The sequence below is a fragment of the Panulirus ornatus genome, chromosome 2, assembly GCF_036320965.1.
Source record: "Panulirus ornatus isolate Po-2019 chromosome 2, ASM3632096v1, whole genome shotgun sequence".
NCBI lineage: Eukaryota > Metazoa > Arthropoda > Malacostraca > Decapoda > Palinuridae > Panulirus > Panulirus ornatus.
Genome location: NC_092225.1, coordinates 92,690,295 through 92,706,301, shown reverse-complemented (window position 1 = coordinate 92,706,301; position 16,007 = coordinate 92,690,295). Strand labels below are relative to the sequence as shown.

At 40.2% G+C, this 16,007-nt stretch overlaps 1 protein-coding gene across 4 annotated transcripts in view; it reads left to right on the top strand.

Moving 5' to 3' along the window:
• LOC139758393 (uncharacterized) overlaps positions 1-5,775 on the top strand; it is a 120,367-nt gene extending 114,592 nt beyond the window's left edge. For 3 of the 4 annotated variants that reach the window (XM_071679777.1, XM_071679749.1, XM_071679768.1), the window contains one exon: positions 3,505-5,775. The gene's annotated coding sequence lies outside the window, so the exon portion shown is untranslated. The remainder of the gene's footprint in view (positions 1-3,504) is intronic. The other variant, XM_071679758.1, reaches the window with a different exon arrangement.
• Positions 5,776-16,007: the final 10,232 nt, after the last annotated feature.

Below are 16,007 nucleotides of genomic sequence, written 5' to 3'. Positions count from 1 at the left end.
AGTTAACCATCCTCACACCACATAACCTCAAATTTATTATTTCCAAAATGTTCACCCTTTTCCATACATTTTTTTCTATAACCCATGCCTTGCATCCATACAACATCATTGGAACTACTCTGCAGTTTCTTGAAATATACCCATTTTTGTCCTACCACATAGCAACCTCTCTTTCCACATATTCCTCATCATTCCCAGAACCTTTGACCCCCTCACCCACCCAATGACTTACTGCTTCCATTTTCCCATTCACTGCTATGTCCACTCCCAGGTATCTGAAATACCACATTTGCTCCAGGCTTTCTCCATTCAAACTTACACCCCCAACTAACCTGTCTTTCTGTACTGCTAAACCTAGACCCTTTACCCAGGGTCTTCTGTAACTTTATGCTTGTAGTACATTCAGTAGCAAGGACAGAATGGACTCCTTTGAATCAAGTTTTCTGATGAAACTAAATTCTGTTTCATCAGTTGATGTAGATTCACCCTCATCATAAGTGACTTTTCATTCGCTGTTTAACCTTAAGCAGGCTTAGTCTGATGCTACCTCTGTCAGTATATATTATATAGTACATAATAATGTTTTCACAATTGTTCGTCCTTTCCCACACTAATGAGGTAGCATTGGGAATGGGTGCAGAAAGGACCTTGTTTGCTCACATCCAATCTCTAGCAGTCATGTATAATCCGCAGAAACCAAAGCTCCTTATCCACATCCAGGCCATATATACCTTTTCTTTGGTTTCACATGACTGCTTCACGTTCCTTGGTTCACTCCATTGACAACATGTCGACTTTAGTACACCAAATCTCTGCATTTTTCTCTATCTTTCACATGCCGTTCACTTTTCTTCATGTTCATGCACTGAAAACTCAGAATCTTTCACTCCATCATATGATATGAATACTACATATTACATATGTGAGAAATACTTGGAGAAACAGATGGAATTGTGTGTGGCATTTATGGATCTGGAGAAGGTATATGATAAGAGTTGATAGAGATTCCTTGTGGAAGGTCATAAGAATATACAGTGTGTGAGGAAAGCTGCTAGAAGCAGTGAGAAGTTTGTGTCGAGGGTGTAAGGCATTTGTACAAGTAGAGAGAGAGTGAATGGTTCTAAGTGAAGGTTGCCCAGTGTCAGGAGTGAGTGATGTCATTATTGTGGTTTGATTTGTTTATAGACAGGATGGTGAGGGAGGTAGATGGGAGTCTTGAAGAGAGGGGCAGGTTTGCAGTCTACTCGGGGTAAACCATGGAAAGGTCTGTGGGGCCTGGATGTGGATAGGGAGCTGTGGTTTTGGTTTACTACACATGACAGCTAAAGAATGGATGTGAGCAGATGCAGCCTTTCTTCATCAGTTCCTAGTGCTACCTCATTAATGTGAGAAAAGGCAATCAAGCATGAAAAAAAATTTATATACACAATCACTTTATAATGATTATGTTGTTACAGTAAGAGATTTACTACTTGATAAATACTTATAGGGCAAACTATTATGATAATATGCTTGTAGAAAAAAGACCTAAAACCAAGAATTGTGTCACGAAGTTATGATAATCATAAAGATTTCCACACTGGTGTTAGCTTTTATCTCAACATATTTACTTCATGATTATGAAGTTATGATATTTACTATTTGGGTTGTATGTATCATAGAGAATTCATTTATGAACAAATAGATTTGGAAAAGGTCTTAGACCAATATATCACATATTGATAGCCATCATAAAGATTTCCATCTGGTGGTAGAACTTAATATGATCTTTTGTAATAGTAAAGTTGTTAGAATATTTATTGATGTATACAAAATTACAGAACAAACATGAACAAATGCATGTAAGAATGGTGTATCCAAGGGAGGCATTTGAAGAAAGGGATAAGTGGAGACTTATTTTTTGCCTTGGCCATCCCCTTGTTCGGAGTTCCCAGAAGGAATGGACATCAGTAATATAGAATAGAAAGAATATGAAGAAGAGTTTTTCCTTTTACATATTTGTAATTCTTTTATTGATGGCAGCTGAATGGCACAGACGAGAGAATACCCTTACCAAGGACATCCCATTAACACTATATATTTATATACCCCTAACCTTAGCCAGGTGCCCAATTTTCCACATTAGCAACATAGCACCAGGAATAGATGAAGAAATGGCCTCATTCACTGACATCTATCCTGTAGCTGTCATGTACATGGGACAGAAACCAGATCCCCCTATCCACATCCAGGACCCACAGACCTTTCCATGGTTTCCCCCAACCACCTTATGCCCTGCTTCAGCCAATTGATAGCACATCGTCCCCTGTATACCACCTTGCTCCACTTCATTCTAAACCTTGCATGCCTCACCCTATCCTTCATCCTTAGGCTGCAAATTTCAAAAACATCTTTCTCCTCATCCTTCCTCCTCCTCTCTGGTTTCTCCTAATTCTATGTTCCATGCACTTCTGACATGTATATCCTCTTAGCCATTCTTTTCTTACTGATCCTGTTCATTGTCCAACCCATTTCAGCACAACTTCATTCTCTCATACATACTCATCTTACAACCACACCTGTGTCTTAACATTTCTTAATCAATCAGCCCCCATCACATGACATATTGTCCTCAAAACATTTAATTTTCAACACATCCAACCTCTTCTTTACATTTTTGTCTAAGGCCCATACTTCAACATCCATACAGCACCAACAGGACTACTATATCATAAAACACAACCATCTTGCCTCAAAGACAGTGACCTCTCTTTCCACACATTTTTCAATGTGCCCAAGACCTTTTCCCTGTCACCCACCCTATATAGCTCACTGCCATATCCACTTCCAGGTATCTATAACAGTCCACTTCCACCGAGTTCTTTCCATTTGAATTCACACTCCAAATAACCTATGTCTTTTTTATTTTCTTACAACCAAAAACAGCATCACAAATTATCACGAACGTTTTCATTGTATTAAAGATGCGAGGGTGTGTTGACATTTGAAGTGTACTACAGTGATCGAGTAGCTTTCATATGAAACATTACTGTGATCCTTTATTTTGCCCTTTCTCGTTTGTTATAAGCTGTACATTTTTTTTTCTTATGGCATTCACATTCACAATATATTTTTTCAGAGATAAGAAATAACATCAACTGAGCAAATCAGGTATCCAGCTTCTGTCACACAAGTGAATAGATTAAAGATTCCATACGGTTTACTTTTCTAGCTAGTTGATTGGAGTTTTTTTGTGCTCTTATATAGATTAAAGTATTGAAATATATCCAAAGAAAGAGGGGAAAAAGAATTTATCACCTGCATATTGTAATTGGCTGAGAGGGGTAGGAGCTGGAAATCCTCCCATCCTGTTGTATCACATAGTTTATAGGGCAATTTGTATTATTTATTACTCATGAACAAGGGATGAATTTAAATCATTATTTGAAATCTGCCAGGATGATAAGCATCAAAAACTTTCATATTTATATTTGGAAACTGAGAGAAATTTCTTTTAATTTTCAGTAGGTAAAAGAATAGTGAAAGCTACAGGAGAGGGATTGACTACAATTTCTATGAAGAGATTATTCCTGAAAGATGCCATACTAACGATGGAGCCACTGCTGCACAGATCTATATCACTCATCATTTCCCATTATCTTTAATGAAATCACTGTACAAGTTTGGACGTGTCATCGCTCAAAACCGTAATGTAAGTTGATAAGTTGTGTGTTCAGTAGTTTTAGATATCGAAAAACTTCATGATAATGTGATGACATTAAGCTGGTGTAAGGATTTTTCCCTTGGGATTTTGAGTGAACTTCAAGAACTGTAATGTTAAAGTATTTTTATAAAGTACTCCATCATAACAAGGCTGCTGGTAAATTATAAGTGTGAAGGATAGCTTTTTCCTTAATACTTCAGATGCTCTGAATGCATAATCTCTTAAAATGTGATATGTATAATAGATATAGTAATTTCCATCCTCATAACCTATAGCCCCAGTCTTAAAGATATGCAGCATTACTCAACCAAGGTTGTGGTCTGAGTTTAGACCCCTAAGACCAGTCATTACCTCACCTTGAACTTGCTGCTTTATTTACAAGTTAACTTATAATGCTGTTGCTTATTTACATGTTTTGGTTTGCTCTCTTTGTGTATGTACAATAGTTACAAACATTTGTTTTATATTTTATTACCTGTGCCATTGATTAATTCATTTGCATAATTTTAATGACGTGAAGACATTCATAATAATGTTGATATTTTTGTATTTTTTATGTAGTATGTCTTTTTTTCACTAAAACACTGTGAAATACTTTGTAATGTCTTTGGTCATTACAGGGTATTATTTATGGACAAGGAAATGCAGGGTAAGATGTTTTGATAATTTTTAACTGATTATATATCTCTAAGGCCCAGTCCTCTGTTCTTAATGCTACCTCGCAAATGCGGGAAATGGCGAATCGTATGAAAAAATATTTCTAGAACCCTTTTATGGGGCACTAGCAGCTTCAAGGCTGCACTACAGTCAATAGCAGAGAAATTATGGACTCCTTTGTAGTGAGAAGTTTTTTGATGAGATTGTACTCCTTTACATCCATTGATGATAATACAACTTTACTGAAGGTTACTGCTCACTACCCTTGTAACAAGCAAGTAGAGTCCAGCAGTGCTGATGTTTTGATGTATATACATATGCATATCAAGTGTAATGGAGTTTAAGATGAAGGATTAAGAAAACATAGTACATTGGCATCCATGACAAGTATTGTTAAGTATTAAAGGAAGATAATGTTAAAAGGTAAATATTTTGCAGTCGGACAGTGATGTTGACTATTCGTTTAGAAATCATATATGTGATGGGCAAACTGAACAGTCCCCTTTTTAAAGACTACTTGGTAATGAAAAAAATTCTGGAGAGTTGTAGGTAAGGCAAAACATGTATTATATATCTTTGCTTGTTCTGTTTCAATAAAGTGGCTTTTTTGTTGTTTTTTTGAGAATTGGTCTGATAAGGATAATCCTAGACCTACTGATTAAGTGTTCAGTGTTTTATATCAAGGATGGAGATGAAAATAAATGTTTTTCCGAAGTGAAATATTTGTTGAGACCATGTGAGAAGAGATGAGCTAGCAGAAGCAGTTTTTCTTATAAAGAGTTAAACTTTTCAAAATTCAAATAGCTTTCAGGAATATTTTTTTTTGCTGAAATGAAAATGAAACCTTTTGTTATTGTTTGATATTTTTTTTTCTCATTGATACTGTCTCCAGATTGTGGCTTTTCACTGTAACCCTGAAGTGAAATTAACTATAAGATCATGACTTGGAAAGATGAGATGGTACAATAAAAACGTACCCCAGTTATCATTCTGCTGAAAAGAATTTTTGTTGTTTTGGTTGTGAACTTACAGCACTAGTTACTCTGGAGATAGGAAAGCAGGGAATTGTTATTGTTGATTTTAGGAATATAATGATTTAGCATAGAAGACAAGAAGAAATTACAAAATGAAGGAATTCTGTATGGGCCAACAAATGGTTATTTCATGTTGATTGACCCATGTAGAATGAATATGCATATGTTGTTTTTTTACTGCATTACCATTTGTTTACCATTTCTTATGTAGGTATAAAACAAGCAGATTTTTTGTAGATACAGTATTATTCGCTGCTGAACAGTAGATTAGATGTTATAAGATAATGAATGTCATTGTTTTATTTTTTATAAATACAAACTCTTTAATTCAAATATGTAGCAAAGTAGATGACATAAATTGCATTAAAACCTTACAAAGAATAGATTTGTTCTAATTATCCATCAACACCAGCATATGTGTAAAAAATAGATGTGTGGAAGCATGCCTGTATTTCGCAGGAGCTGTCAGTTAGATCATTTGAACTGATGCTCTGTGTTTGCTCAGTTACTATCTTTATCCCATATGTCTACGATGCTTTAGTAATTGTTTTGAACAGTACAGCATGGCCCCAGTTGAAAGTTTTTTGTTTAAAGGGCTTTAGCTTCAAACCAACCTCATCACAAAACAGGAAAGATGTGTAAAACCTACACAAAATCCATCTAAAATCAACTGTGCACCCTTCTTTTATTCTCACTGTTACAGTCAATACTATTAAACCCTTAAAGAATTGAAATGCTACATACCCTAGGCAACAATTCAAAGTTTCACATGAAATGCTTCAGCCGTTTTGCAATCTGAATAAGTAAGAGATACCTTGGACCACTCCTGGTTACACATTAATTTCCCAAACATCTGGAAAGTTGCCACTGATATACTAGCCCTAAAACCCAACAAACCACCTAACTCCCCCTCCTATGACAGCTCTGCATCATTACTATCCTCAGTCTCCAAACTCTGTGAAAAACTGATTGACAACAAAATCAGAGAAAACATCCCATTCTCACTTACACAACATATGCTTCAGGTACAGTAGGGTTGAGGGTCAAGTCAATTGGGAGGTAAGTTTGAATGGAGAAAAACTGGAGGAAGTAAAGTGTTTTAGATATCTGGGAGTGGATCTGGCAGCGGATGGAACCATGGAAGTGGAAGTGGATCATAGGGTGGGGGAGTGGGCGAAAATCCTGGGAGCCTTGAAGAATGTGTGGAAGTCGAGGACATTATCTCGGAAAGCAAAAATGGGTATGTTTGAAGGAATAGTGGTTCTAACAATGTTGTATGGTTGCGAGGCGTGGGCTATGGATAGAGTTGTGCGCAGGAGGATGGATGTGCTGGAAATGAGATGTTTGAGGACAATGTGTGGTGTGAGGTGGTTTGATCGAGTAACGTAAGGGTAAGAGAGATGTGTGGAAATAAAAAGAGCGTGGTTCAGAGAGCAGAAGAGGGTGTTTTGAAATGGTTTGGGCACATGGAGAGAATGAGTGAGGAAAGATTGACCAAGAGGATATATGTGTCGGAGGTGGAGGGAACAAGGAGAAGTGGGAGACCAAATTGGAGGTGGAAAGATGGAGTGAAAAAGATTTTGTGTGATCGGGGCCTGAACATGCAGGAGGGTGAAAGGAGGGCAAGGAATAGAGTGAATTGGATCAATGTGGTATACCGGGGTTGACGTGCTGTCAGTGGATTGAATCAGGGCATGTGAAGCGTCTGGGGTAAACCATGGAAAGCTGTGTAGGTATGTATATTTGCGTGTGTGGACGTATGTATATACATGTGTATGGGGATGGGTTGGGCCATTTCTTTCGTCTGTTTCCTTGCGGTGCCTCGCAAACGCGGGAGACAGCGACAAAGCAAAAAAAAAAAAAAATATATATATATATACATCCCTGGGGATAGGGGATTAAGAATACTTCCCACGTATTCCCTGCGTGTCGTAGAAGGCGACTAAAAGGGGAGGGAGCGGGGGGCTGGAAATCCTCCCCTCTCATTTTTTTTTTTTTTTCCAAAAGAAGGAACAGAGGGGGCCAGGTGAGGATATTCCAAAAAAGGCCCAGTCCTCTGTTCTTAACACTACCTCGCTAACACGGGAAATGGCGAATAGTTTAAAAGAAAGAAAAGAAAACATATATATATATATATATCATATTTTTATTTTTTTATTATACTTTGTCGCTGTCTCCCGCGTTTGCGAGGTAGCGCAAGGAAACAGACGAAAGAAATGGTCCCAACCCCCCCCCCATACACATGTATATACATACGTCCACACACGCAAATATACATACCTACACAGCTTTCCATGGTTTACCCCAGATGCTTCACATGCCTTGATTCAATCCACTGACAGCACGTCAACCCCGGTATACCACATCGCTCCAATTCACTCTATTTCTTGCCCTCCTTTCACCCTCCTGCATGTTCAGGCCCCGATCACACAAAATCTTTTTCACTCCATCTTTCCACCTCCAATTTGGTCTCCCTCTTCTCCTCGTTCCCTCCACCTCCGACACATATATCCTCTTGGTCAATCTTTCCTCACTCATTCTCTCCATGTGCCCAAACCACTTCAAAACACCCTCTTCTGCTCTCTCAACAACGCTCTTTTTATTTCCACACATCTCTCTTACCCTTACGTTACTCACTCGATCAAACCACTTCACACCACACATTGTCCTCAAACATCTCATTTCCAGCACATCCATCCTCCTGCGCACAACTCTATCCATAGCCCACGCCTCGCAACCATACAACATTGTTGGAACCACTATTCCTTCAAACATACCCATTTTTGCTTTCCGAGAAAATGTTCTCGACTTGCACACATTCTTCAAGGCCCCCAGAATTTTCGCCCCCTCCCCCACCCTATGATCCACTTCCGCTTCCATGGTTCCATCCGCTGCCAGATCCACTCCCAGATATCTAAAACACTTCACTTCCTCCAGTTTTTCTCCATTCAAACTCACCTCCCAATTGACTTGACCCTCAACCCTACTGTACCTAATAACCTTGCTCTTATTCACATTTACTCTTAACTTTCTTCTTCCACACACTTTACCAAACTCAGTCACCAGCTTCTGCAGTTTCTCACATGAATCAGCCACCAGCGCTGTATCATCAGCGAACAACAACTGACTCACTTCCCAAGCTCTCTCATCCCCAACAGACTTCATACTTGCCCCTCTTTCCAAAACTCTTGCATTTACCTCCCTAACAACCCCATCCATAAATAAATTAAACAACCATGGAGACATCACACACCCCTGCCGCAAACTTACATTCACTGAGAACCAATCACTTTCCTCTCTTCCTACACGTACACATGCCTTACATCCTCGATAAAAACTTTTCACTGCTTCTAACAACTTGCCTCCCACACCATATATTCTTAATACCTTCCACAGAGCATCTCTATCAACTCTATCATATGCCTTCTCCAGATCCATAAATGCTACATACAAATCCATTTGCTTTTCTAAGTATTTCTCACATACATTCTTCAAAGCAAACACCTGATCCACACATCCTCTACCACTTCTGAAACCACACTGCTCTTCCCCAATCTGATGCTCTGTACATGCCTTCACCCTCTCAATCAATACCCTCCCATATAATTTACCAGGAATACTCAACAAACTTATACCTCTGTAATTTGAGCACTCACTCTTATCCCCTTGCCTTTGTACAATGGCACTATGCACGCATTCCGCCAATCCTCAGGCACCTCACCATGAGTCATACATACATTAAATAACCTTACCAACCAGTCAACAATACAGTCACCCCCTTTTTTAATAAATTCCACTGCAATACCATCCAAACCTGCTGCTTTTTTTTTTTTTTTCAAATTATTCGCCATTTCCCGCGTTAGCAAGGTAGCGTTAAGAACAGAGGACTGGGCCTATGAGGGAATATCCTCACCTGGCCTCGTTCTCTGTTCCTTCTTTTGGAAAATTAAAAAAAAACAAGAGGGGAGGATTTCCAGCCCCCTTCTCCCTCCCCGTTTAGTTGCCTTCTACGACATGCAGGGAATACGTGGGAAGTATTCTTTCTCCCTTATCCCCAGGGATGTGTATATATATATATATATATGTATATATATATTTTTTTTTTTTTTCATACTATTTGCCATTTCCCACGTTAGCGAGGTAGCGTTAAGAACAGAGAACTGGGCCTTAGAGAGAATATCCTCACCTGACCCCCTTCGCTGTTCCTTCTTTTGGAAAATTAAAAAAAAAACAAGAAAGGGGAGGATTTCCAGCCACCCGCTCCCTCCCCTTTTAGTCGCCTTCTACGACACGCAGGGAATACGTGGGAAGTATTCTTTCTCCCCTATCCCCAGGGATAATATATACATATATATATATATATATATATATATATATATATATATATATATATTCAACATCTTACACATATCATCACTGAAGAATTTATAAATAATATAAAAGCACTTAGTAATGAAATGAATTTTACATACATATCAAGGCTTTATATATGCTTCTTTACATTAAGTAACAGTTGATTCTTCATTTGCACTTTTTCAAATTACAAAAGGTAAAAAGAAAATAGTGATGCATGCCTCTAGACTGTAAAGCCATACAAGTTTAAAACTTTTTGTCACAGATGCTTTAGTATCTAGAATATTGCATTTGCTCTATGAATAAAATGTAAAAAAAGTCACTACTATCATCGATCAAAAAGTTGAAGAGAAATTTTTAATATAACTTCTCCAGATCTGACTTCTTGTAGTGTAAGTTTGTGAAGCTGTGGTTGTGCACCTGGCTCACTCTTTGATTCCTCATACACTCGGTGAATTTTTATCTCTGTTCATCCAAGGAATTCATTTGGCTTAAAATAACCTTTCTCATATACTGTAATACACAAGACATCCTCAGATAAGGACTTGACCAGGAACTGAATAGTAGAATCCCACCTGGGATGTGGAGATGTGGCTATACTTGTGCGATGAACTTGAGATCTCAAGCTTACCTCACAAAATGACACTGAAAGATCTATTCTTCATCGGCAGCAATCCAAAGAGAAAGACATGAGCATAATGGGGTGAGTATTAGTGACTGTCATGGCAGGAGTATCCTTATATGAGAGACAAAGTGAGGGCACTCTCCAGTCATATATATATATTTCTTTTTTTTTTTTTTTTTTTTGCTTTGTCGCTGTCTCCCGCGTTTGCGAGGTAGCGCAAGGAAACAGACGAAAGAAATGGCCCAACCCACCCCCATACACATGTATATACATAAGTCCACACACACAAATATACATACCTACACAGCTTTCCATGGTTTACCCCAGACGCTTCACATGCCCCGATTCAATCCACTGACAGCACGTCAACCCCGGTATACCACATCGCTCCAATTCACTCTATTCCTTGCCCTCCTTTCACCCTCCTGCATGTTCAGGCCCCGATCCCACAAAATCTTTTTCACTCCATCTTTCCACCTCCAATTTGGTCTCCCTCTTCTCCTCGTTCCCTCCACCTCCGACACATATTAGTGAAAGAGAAGAGAGAGGCATTTGGACGATTTTTGCAGGGAAAAAATGCAGTTGAGTGGGAGACGTATAAAAGAAAGAGACAGGAGGTCAAGAGAAAGGTGCAAGAGGTGAAAAAAAAGGGCAAATGATAGTTGGGGTGAGAGAGTATCATTAAATTTTAGGGAGAATGAAAAGATGTTCTGGAAGGAGGTAAATAAAGTGCGTAAGACAAGGGAGCAAATGGGAACTTCAGTGAAGGGCGCAAATGGGGAGGTGATAACAAGTAGTGGTGATGTGAGAAGGAGATGGAGTGAGTATTTTGAAGGTTTGTTGAATGTGTTTGATGATAGAGTGGCAGATATAGGGTGTTTTGGTCGAGGTGGTGTGCAAAGTGAGAGGGTTAGGGAAAATGATTTGGTAAACAGAGAAGAGGTAGTAAAAGCTTTGCGGAAGATGAAAGCCGGCAAGGCAGCAGGTTTGGATGGTATTGCAGTGGAATTTATTAAATAAGGGGGTGACTGTATTGTTGACTGGTTGGTAAGGTTATTTAATGTATGTATGACTCACGGCGAGGTGCCTGAGGATTGGCGGAATGCGTGCATAGTGCCATTGTACAAAGGCAAAGGGGATAAGAGTGAGTGCTCAAATTACAGAGGTATAAGTTTGTTGAGTATTCCTGGTAAATTATATGGGAGGGTATTGATTGAGAGGGTGAAGGCATGTACAGAGCATCAGATTGGGGAAGAGCAGTGTGGTTTCAGAAGTGGTAGAGGATGTGTGGATCAGGTGTTTGCTTTGAAGAATGTATGTGAGAAATACTTAGAAAAGCAAATGGATTTGTATGTAGCATTTATGGATCTGGAGAAGGCATATGATAGAGTTGATAGAGATGCTCTGTGGAAGGTATTAAGAATATATGGTGTGGGAGGCAAGTTGTTAGAAGCAGTGAAAAGTTTTTATCGAGGATGTAAGGCATGTGTACGTGTAGGAAGAGAGGAAAGTGATTGGTTCTCAGTGAATGTAGGTTTGCGGCAGGGGTGTGTGATGTCTCCATGGTTGTTTAATTTGTTTATGGATGGGGTTGTTAGGGAGGTGAATGCAAGAGTTTTGGAAAGAGGGGCAAGTATGAAGCCTGTTGGGGATGAGAGAGCTTGGGAAGTGAGTCAGTTGTTGTTCGCTGATGATACAGCGCTGGTGGCTGATTCATGTGAGAAACTGCAGAAGCTGGTGACTGAGTTTGGTAAAGTGTGTGAAAGAAGAAAGTTAAGAGTAAATGTGAATAAGAGCAAGGTTATTAGGTACAGTAGGGTTGAGGGTCAAGTCAATTGGGGGGGTAAGTTTAAATGGAGAAAAGCTGGAGGAAGTGAAGTGTTTTAGATATCTGGGAGTGGATCTGGCAGCGGATGGAACCATGGAAGCGGAAGTGGATCATAGGGTGGGGGAGGGGACGAAAATTCTGGGAGCCTTGAAGAATGTTTGGAAGTCGAGAACATTATCTCGGAAAGCAAAAATGGGTATGTTTGAAGGAATAGTGGTTCCAACAATGTTATATGGTTGCGAGGCGTGGGCTATGGATAGAGTTGTGCGCAGGAGGGTGGATGTGCTGGAAATGAGATGTTTGAGGACAATGTGTGGTGTGAGGTGGTTTGATCGAGTAAGTAATGTAAGGGTGAGAGAGATGTGTGGCAATAAAAAGAGTGTGGTTGAGAGAGCTGAAGAGGGTGTTTTGAAATGGTTTGGTCACATGGAGAGAATGAGTGGGGAAAGATTGACCAAGAGGATATATGTGTCGGAGGTGGAGGGAACGAGGAGGAGTGGGAGACCAAAGTGGAGGTGGAAAGATGGAGTGAAATAGATTTTGAGTGATCGGGGCCTAAACATGCAGGAGGGTGAAGGGCGTGCAAGGAATAGAGTGAATTGGAACGATGTGGTATACCGGGGTCAACGTGTTGTCAATGGATTGAACCAGGGCATCTGAAGCGTCTGGGGTAAACCATGCAAAGTGTGTGGGGCCTGGATGTGGAAAGGGAGCTGTGGTTTCGGTGCATTATTACATGACAGCTAGAGACTGAGTGTGAACGAATGGGGCCTTTGGTGTTTTTCCTAGCGCTACCTCGCACACATAAGGGGGGAGGGGGTTGTTATTCCATGTGTGGCGAGGTGGCGATGGGAACAAATAAAGGCAGACAGTATGAATTATGTACATGTGTATATATGTATGTGTCTGTGTGTGTATATATATGTGTACATTAAGATGTATAGGTATGTATATTGTGCGTGTGTGGACATGTATGTATATACATTTGTATGTGGGCGGGTTGGGCCAATCTTTCGTCTGTTCCCTTGCGCTACCTTGCTAACGCGGGAGACAGCGATAAAACAAAAAAAAAAAAAGAAATATATCTTGTTTATGGATGGGCTTGTTAGGGAGGTAAATGCAAGAGTTTTGGAAAGAGGGGCAAGTATGAAGTCTGTTGGGGATGAGAGAGCTTGGGAAGTGAGTCAGTTGTTGTTCACTGATGATACAGTGCTGGTGGCTGATTCATGTGAGAAACTGCAGAAGCTGGTGACTGAGTTTGGTAAAGTATGTGAAAGAAGAAAGTTAAGAGTAAACGTGAATAAGAGCAAGGTTATTAGGTACAGTAGGGTTGAGGGTCAAGTCAATTGGGAGGTAAGTTTGAATGGAGAAAAACTGGAGGAAGTAAAGTGTTTTAGATATCTGGGAGTGGATCTGGCAGCGGATGGAACCATGGAAGCGGAAGTGGATCATAGGGTGGGGGAGGGGGCGAAAATCCTGGGAGCTTTGAAGAATGTGTGGAAGTCGAGAACATTATCTCGGAAAGCAAAAATGGGTATGTTTGAAGGAATAGTGGTTCCAACAATGTTGTATGGTTGCGAGGCGTGGGCTATGGATAGAGTTGTGTGCAAGAGGATGGATGTGCTGGAAATGAGATGTTTGAGGACAATGTTTGGTGTGAGGTGGTTTGATCGAGTAAGTAACGTAAGGGTAAGAGAGATGTGTGGAAATAAAAAGAGCATGGTTGAGAGAGCAGAAGAGGGTGTTTTGAAATGGTTTGGGCACATGGAGAGAATGAGTGAGGAAAGATTGACCAAGAGGATATATGTGTCGGAGGTGAAGGGAACGAGGAGAAGTGGGAGACCAAATTGGAGGTGGAAAGATGGAGTGAAAAAGATTTTGTGTGATCGGGGCCTGAACATGCAGGAGGGTGAAAGGAGGGCAAGGAATAGAGTGAATTGGATCGATGTGGTATACCGGGGTTGACGTGCTGTCAGTGGATTGAATCAGGGAATGTGAAGCGTCTGGGGTAAACCATGGAAAGCTGTGTAGGTATGTATATTTGCGTGTGTGGACGTATGTATATACATGTGTATGGGGGTGGGTTGGGCCATTTCTTTCGTCTGTTTCCTTGCGCTACCTCGCAAACGCGGGAGACAGCGACAAAGCCAAAAAAAAAAAAAAAAAATATATATATATATATATATATATATATATATATATATATATAATTCACCTCAGCGATTACCTACGGACATCTCTCTCTATAATTTTAGATAAGCAACAAATATGAGTATTCCAAGTTGATGAATTTCCATATGTCCCTATTGACGACTCTTTTAGGTACGAAAAATTATATAAGTTAGATTTTACTGTACGAGTTTCTATATGTGACTCAGATAAACAGGTGGACACACAGGTAAGTGTCTCACATTATCAACTTATCTCACGACAGGGAACCGTACACACCGTGCCGTCTGCATTCACTCAGTATAATTCTGCATTTTCGGGTGTACTTTTATTTCATTCATTTCTTCTTAGATTAGCGAGAGTGAACGTTCCTTTTCTCCAGTGAAGCGAGTCGAAGTCCAACACAAGAAAGATATAAAGGAAATCACCTTCGCTTGTGGTACTGTACGATAACTGACTTGCTCCTTGCGATGCCCAACACTCGGGCGTCAGTCTGGTGGAGCTTCAGTAATTCAAGTCTTGTGGTTGGCATTAATAGTTTCTTGCGTCCACATTAATAATTGAAAAGAATTGCCTTGAACATCAGTCTGACTGAACAGTAGCGTTAGTGTGTGCATTACGTCTTCAGTTGCCAGGTGACCGTAGCGAACGAGGAAGCGTATATCAAACTTCAAATGGATAAACTTCGCTTATTTTATTAGAGTATTGTATGATTTTTGAGCACGACCGTACGATCCTTGAGTGCGACGGTGCGATACTTGAGCACGACGGTACGATCCTAGAGTGCGACGGTGCGATACTTGAGCACGACGGTACGATCCTTGAATGCGACGGTGCGATACTTGAGCACGACGGTACGATCCTCGAGTGCGACGGTGCGATACTTGAGCACGATGGTACGATCCTCGAGTGCGACGTTGCGATACTTGAGCACGATGGTACGATCCTTGAGTGCGACGGTACGATAACTTGAGCACGACGGTACGATACTTGAGCACGACGGTACGATCCTTGAGTGCGACGGTACGATAACTTGAGCACGACGGTACGATAGTTGAGAACTAAGGGACGATCCTCGACCTAATTTGTGTGAGAGAACAAGAATGTCATGGAGGCAAACGTATACCATTTGTTATGATGCCAAGGAAGAAAACGGCAGTGATTATAAACTGCGGGTTGAACGTCCATGTAATCTCTTGATGTATTAGTGACGTTCACACCACCGAGTCGATCACCATAGATTCGAGCAACTCACAGACACGTACACATTACATTGTCCATGATTGTTGCGACTAAAGTATGTCATCTGAGACCAGGAAGTTTGTACTTACTTATAACTTTCCTTGCGATAGAGTGTTCTGTGGCCACAGCAATGAAGAGGGTAAGTCAGAAACGAACAACTCACAATGGAGAGGAAAGATATTGAAATCTGCTGGTAAGTATTTTTTCGCTCCCTCTTGTCGCTAATCTAAGGGGGACCTGAAGATGGACGAAGAATTCAGAATGTTATTCTTGATTTAATCTTGTCTGTATGTTGCAGGATTTAATGGATGATGTAGGTGAACGATTTAAAGAAGATTTTGCATATTTTTTTCATGATTGTTGAGTAGAGAGTTTAGGCTTTTTAAGGAGCTGAAG